A 7,039-nucleotide genomic window follows, 5' to 3' on the forward strand; every position below is an offset into this window, starting at 1 on the left:
GCACTATAACTGGTCATCCTAAGCAAACATGAACAGAGAATTTCATTGTGTTATCTATTTCCATTTGTTTAGTCTTACTTTATGTTAGGAAAATCCTTAAATATAATTTTGTATTTGAGGATCTTTTCCTTTATCTAAGACTCAGATCTGGTCAAAAATGAATTATTTCTTCCTTTTTCCAGTTAAGGTTTTTCAGAGTAGGCAGTTTAGTTAGAAATAGACATAGAATTTAGAAGCCAACAAGCTAGGAGAAAGTAATAAGGGAGAATAAATTACAGAGACCTTTCATCTAATGGAATAAAATTATGTAATGAGCCAATTTGGTTTCTATTTTCTTCTAGTAAATATACTGTACAGTCTGAATAATACTACAGTAGAATGTGAGTGACAGGGTAAATATGAAAAGAGATAGGGCATTAGAAATGGATAGAAGATAAGATGTGGGAGTCAAGAGACCTTGGACAAATCACTTTACTCTTCTGGATCTCAGTTTTCTCAAATAATACAAACAATAACCCAAAGCTCCCTAAGCCTCTGGACTCACATGAATCAATTCTTCTGGGATTGACCCATGAGAATCATTTTCTCCATTTGGCTCATTGCCCCCATCTAGAGTGAATCTAGGAAATATCCAAAATATAATTTATATTTAGCTTATATATAGTTCCCCAAATATGGGTGACAAGGTTCTCATTTCAATACAAGCACTAACAGTAGCAAAGCAGATAGGTAGGATAGTCTTTATTTCACCCCTGCAAAAATGTTTCAGGTACAAAGTACACATAGGAACCCATAAAAAGATAGAAAAACACATAATACCCTCAACTAGGTCATTGACTCTCCTTAAAAATGGAACTGAACTTGAAGTTGTATTTGGGGGCAGTCCCTTAACGTTTTGTTGGTTCCATATGACTCTTAGAGCATCCTACACAGTCATAGTCATACCCCCATTGTTTAGATTCTCCAGGAGTCTAACACACTTTGGGGCTGCTGAACAAGTAACACCCTTCCCATCAGATTCTTCAAATAACTCATTGGATTCGCTTTCCATATTGGGTTACCATATTGCTTTCTATAGGGGTACTCATTTTGGGTACACTGGGTGATCCTTTTCTTTCTTCAAGGGGAATGATGGATTAGGAAGTCCATGAACACCCCTCACACACACATCCAAAATGCCTATTCTTACACTCTTCAATTTGGGAACTCTTGAATTTGAGGTTATCCATGAACATTGGCACTAGTCAGGATGTCTTCCTTCTCTGGCTAGAAGGTTAGATTTTGAGATCACATTGTCTAGGGAATGTAATATCTCTCTACTCTACCCAAGAGTTTGGAGTTGATGACCATTGTCCAAGAACTAATCTTGATAAAAGTGTGCATGAATGTGTCTGCTTCTGCCATTTGATTCTTTAGGAAATCTATTAATGTCCCAGTTGTTGTCAGCTCTTGGTCTGAGAACTTCTACCTGCAGGATCTTTTCTTTTAGGCCATATGCAAACACATGCAATTGTCAAGTCCCTCTGTCTCCAAGTCCTTCTGTCTCTCCATTTCTAGTTCTTGAGAATGAAGACTGGGCTCAAGCATGGGTCCCTCTCTGCTCAGGACCAGAACTTCTATTCTACATAGCTTCAAATAGGGGAAAGAAGTCAATCAGTCAACTAGCATTTATTAAGGACCTACTATATACAAGGAACTGTCCTAAGCCATGGGAATACAAAGGAAGACAAGGAGCTTACTTAAGAAGCTCACAGTCTAATGGGAGAGACAACATGCAAACAACCATATACAAACAAGTCTCAGAAGGAAGGGATTAAGATTTAGAAGGACTAGGAAAGACTTCTTGAAGAAGGTAGGACTTTAGCTGAGACTTAAAGGAAGCCAGGGCTGCAGAGGGAGAGCATTCCAGCCATAGGGAGCCATTAGTGAAAGTGCCGGAGTCAGAAGATAGAATGTTTTATAGGAAGAACACTAGGACAGTGTCACTTTATTGTAGAGTAGTGACTGGAAACATAGGAAGGGACCAGGTCAGTTATTAAAAGCCAAAGAGGATTTTATATTTATTCTTGGAGGTAAGAGAGAGGGCCACTGGAGTTTATTTCATGGGAATGAAAGAGAGGGAAATGGTGAGCCACTTTGAGAACATCAATTTGACAACTGAATAGAGGATGGATTGGAGTGGGAAGAGACTTAAGTAGGAAGACTGAACAAAAGGCTATTACAATAGTCCAAGTGTGAGGTAATGAGACCTGCACTGGGGTGACTGGTGATAATGTTAGAGGAAAGAAGGGGGCATACAAAGAGATGTTATGAAGGTAGAAACAACAGATATTTTCAACTGATTGGATATGGAAGGTGAGAAAGAGTGAGATGTCAAGAATTACCTAGGTTTTGAGCCTGGGTGACTGGGAGGACAGTAGTACCTTGGACAGTAATAGGGAAGTTAGGAAGGCGAAAAGGAAATCCGAGATAGTCAGACCATGAAGCTCCTCCTTAGAAGCTATCCTTCTAAGTCTCAACCAGTCCATCAATTTAGAGATCCCACGTAGTCACTGGAAACCTATGGGGGATTCTGTGACCTTTCAGCAGGGAACCAAAGTGTCACACTCTCACAAACTATGGGAGGTGCCTCTAAACAAAGGCTCTTGATCTATAATATCAACAAATTGATGTTGGGATTTATCAAGTTGGTCAACTTGTATAATGATCCCACCTCTAAAATGGGGTGGGAGGAATAGAGATTAGATTATTTGTAGTGGTTATAATAAGTGAAGTCCTATTCCCTCTTACGCTCCTATGCATAAGTCTAGTTTCTACCTTATTGAATACATCATCCCTGTCTTCAAATATTTGAAATGCTATTATGAAGATAAAGGTTTAAATTTCTTCTGCTTGATCTCAAGGAGGGAACTGGCACTAGTGAGAGAAATAATTGTGATAACTATTTTAGCTCCATTGAATAAGGAAATGATTAGCAATTGGAGTTGTTCAAAAGTAAAATGGATTGCTTCTGTGAAAAATTCGCTTCCTCTTCACTGGAGGTAATCAAGTAGAAGCTAGATGATCATTTGTTGGAAATGAAGAGATGATTAATGCTTCAAGTGGGGATTGGACTGAATTATCCTGTAGGCCTTCCTAGCTCTGTGATTCAATGATATAATGATTTTAAGGTCCCTTCCATGTCCATGATTTTGAATTCTAGATCCTAATCTTGTTGCTACTACTAACTGGCTCTTTACCTCTCTGGGTCTTAGTCATATTATTGGCAAATTGAGGGCATTGGTCAGGGATGTTTTAGAGCTATCTTAAACTGGCTCATGAGCTGATAGTTAATTTTTTAGTGTGAACATTTATACCTCAAAAGTCAGCAAATACTATAAAATAGGGCTTGATTAATTGTTTTGTTGATTATCTAGATTTATGAAAGTGATGGAGAAAATGTTGGATTACAATTAAAAGTGTCATGAGCACTTTTCATGGAAAGCTGATTGTTAAACATTTATCAGCACATTCTTGGGTGAAGTTAAACTATAAGACCCATGATAACACACACAACATCAACAATATTTTGAGAGGTTGTGTGGCATACTGGAAAAACTGCCAAAATTGGAGTCAAGATAGACCTGATTTAATATTTTCTTATTTGTGTGGCTGTGGGGAAGTCACTAATACTCTCTGAATCCTAGCTTCCTCAATTGTGAAATGGGTATGTTCACATCTGTAGCACATACCTTATAGGGTATTGAGAACTAAGCATATGATATGTAAACAAAGGTATTTCTGTTTATTCAGGATGACTTCCATAGCCTGTTATATAGAAAGGTAGATTAACCTAGGAACTTTAGTTCTTGCAATTGGCCCTCATATAATTGATAATATAGATTATCCTTTCTTACCATAAAATTCTGTGATTTAGTCATTCCTAGAAAGCAAAAGAATGAGTTAAGTTTCTTCTCTATAAAATTAGGGAGTTGAACTTGATGATTAGATTATAAACTCCTTGAGTGCAGGGACTATCTTTTTCTTCTTCTTTTTTTTTTTGTATCCCTAGCACTTAGCATAATGTGCCTGGCACATAATAGGTGCTTACTAAATGTCTGTTGATTGATTAATTAATGAATGTTCTATAGTTGTAAGAGCCTGGCCTCTCAAGTCAGACCCTTGCTTGCTAGGAGTCACTGTACCTTCTTCCACCCTTATTTACTTTAAAAAATAAACACATACCATTTGCCTGGTGACTTAGTCAGTGGGATTGAAATATTATGAGAGGTAGAGTTTTAAAAACCCCATGAGGTTCAGGTCATGATAGAATTGTGGCACCAGGTCTAGCTTCCTAGAAGCACTGGTTGTAGCTCTAAAATGGGATTATGTAACTAACTTTCAGTCATAGGAGTTTTCCTAATATTTGGTGAAGGAAAGATGGAATGTTATAGGATAAAATACTGTATATGCAGTAAGAGAAAACTAAAGACATTGAGGGCTTTGTAAATATCTTACAGTTCTTTGCTGGTCAGCAGTCAATTCAGAAATAACCTGAATAGATCAGAGTTTACTGATCAGTCAATCGAGAGGTAAGCAACAATAGAGGGAAAACAAGCCAACATTCAGCATGATGGAGAAAATCAGGATGCAAAGCAGGAATCAATGGAAGAAGGTCCAGTCAGGATGGTGGAGGAGTAATTTACTTGGGTGGATATAATTTGATGCAATTTCATAAAATAGCACAAAGCTGTGCTAGGATACAAAAACAGAATATAGCTTCCTTTAAGCCCCAACTAAAATCCCACCTCCTACAGGAAGTTTCTCCAAACCCCCTTAATTCCAGTGCCTTCCTTCTGCTGATTATTTCCTATTTATCCTATATATAGCTTGCTTTGTTTATATTTGTTTGCATGTTGGGGCAGGGACTGTCTTTTGCCTGTTTTTGTATCCTCAGCACTTAGTACAGCACCTGGCATATAGTAGATGCTTACTAAATGTTTATTGAATTTAATTGAATGGAAGAGTAGACAATTAAGGCAAATGAACAAAAAAAAAAGGAAAGGCAAAAAGAGAAGAGAAGGGGAAAGGATTATAAAAGTAGCACTGGAGAGAAGGTAGCTCTCCACCCTATTTCCAGACATGAAAAGCTTCTAGGCACCATTCTAGACCAAACTATTATTGTCTACAATCTATTTCCTTTCATATTTAATCTCCAATTACTCTTCATGAGGACTCCATCCAAGCTGGACTTCTTGAAACTCTCCTTTTTGCTCTCCCCCCAAAATGGGTTTGATCAGATCAAGGAGGGAAGGTCTATTTGGTGAGTTGAAAGGGGTAGGGCTGGGGAAATGAAATTAAAGTCAATGACTTGGAAAGGTTGTGGTGGGTTGTGTGTTAAAAAACTGATTAGAAATTATAAAAGAATAGCCATGTAGTAGGGGGAGTGCAGTTGAAGTTCTTGTATAGCTTTATATAGTTTTTTTATGCATTCTTTTATATACATCTTGATGCATTAATTTATGTAAGACCTGATCTGAATAATTTGCTGGCTTCCTCTGTCAAAATTCAGATAGGCAGGTGGAAACAGAAAAGATAAATGTGGTGGAATACCCTAGAGGTGAGGATTAGCAAAGGTCAAGGGATCATATATTTACAGCTTAAAGAGACCTTAGAGGCCATTGAGCCCAACCCTCTCATTTTACTGATGAAGAACCTGAAACTGGAAGAAGTTAAGTAACCTACCCATGGTCACATATAAAAGTTAACTTACTTGTCCTATTTCATACAATGAGGAATCCTGAGGCAGAAATTGAACTCAGGTCTTCTTGATGCCAATTCCAGTATTTTATCCAACATACAATAGAGTATAGCAGAGGACAACTGTCTCAAAGTCACAGGAAACATAACAAGAGACAGGAGTTTTCTCCTATTAGAAAGCAGTTCTGAATAAGGGATTAGAGAAGCAAGAGGTGGGAATTCAATAGCTATAGAGAGGTAAAGTACTAAATAGGGAGAAGACAGGCCAAATTGGCCTTAAACTAGAATAGTAGTGTGAGAAGCACCTGTTAATGGTGTCTCCCAGGTGGGGTCCTCTCCCACTGGCATTTACTCCTCATGAGAAGTGGGAGGGGGAAGGCCAAGGTTTAGGGTGGTTAGGAAGGTACTAAGGTAAAACATGCTTTGGCTCTTTTGTTTCCAGGTGGAGCCTTGAAAGACCAAGAGAAGGGACCAACATCCTTTTACAGGTGCTATTCCTAAGGAAGATTTTCCATCCTGAAGTCCCCTTTTAAAAACAGAAATGCTCTAGGGAACAATGAAACTTTAAGCTGTCTTCAACTTATACCTTCACTGAGAGGAGACAAAGAAGAGAGCAATAGATGAAGACGGGGGAGAGAAGGAAAGTCCAACTTTTTGGCTTCCACAATTTGACTTAGGGCTAATGCTGACTGTACCTTGGGCATGGTCGACAGTTTAGCACAGGTTTTCCGTGCTTGGTTGAGATTTGGTCTTTGAATGATATTCTCTCATTTGTGGAAATCACACTGAAACATCATCCTTTTGGAACTCTGGGTCTGGCTGATTCTTAAACTCTTCCAATAAAATTAAGCTGCCCACTCAGCAATTCTTTTCCCCTCAAATCGGTGCTTTCAATATCCTGCCTCTTTCGTCTCTGTCATCCACCATCACTACGCTAAACACAAATTTCTTGCCACCACTATCCCCCTCCCAACTATCATCCTTATCCTTATCTTGCTTAACCCTCTCCCTCCCCCAGCTCATTTCTCCTCTGCCTACCCCTGCACTGTCCTCTTCCAATGCATCCTTTAAAACCTTTGTTCTAATATAACAGGAACTACAAATCCTTCTCTTTCTGCTGAAGCAGTTCCAGGAGAGTATGTCACTCTCCTGCTCTCACTCATTCAAACAATAGATGTTCAGGAAGCAGCCCCAGATAGTTTAGAATAACTCACCAAGCTGTCTCAGAGAAAACTATGGATGACTGAGAGACAATTAAGGAAGAAGGCTATTCTCCTAAGTCACTGCAACATGTTTGCAT

This window comes from Vombatus ursinus, unplaced genomic scaffold (assembly GCF_900497805.2).
Source record: "Vombatus ursinus unplaced genomic scaffold, bare-nosed wombat genome assembly UNPS02000749.1, whole genome shotgun sequence".
NCBI classification, from domain to species: Eukaryota; Metazoa; Chordata; class Mammalia; order Diprotodontia; family Vombatidae; genus Vombatus; species Vombatus ursinus.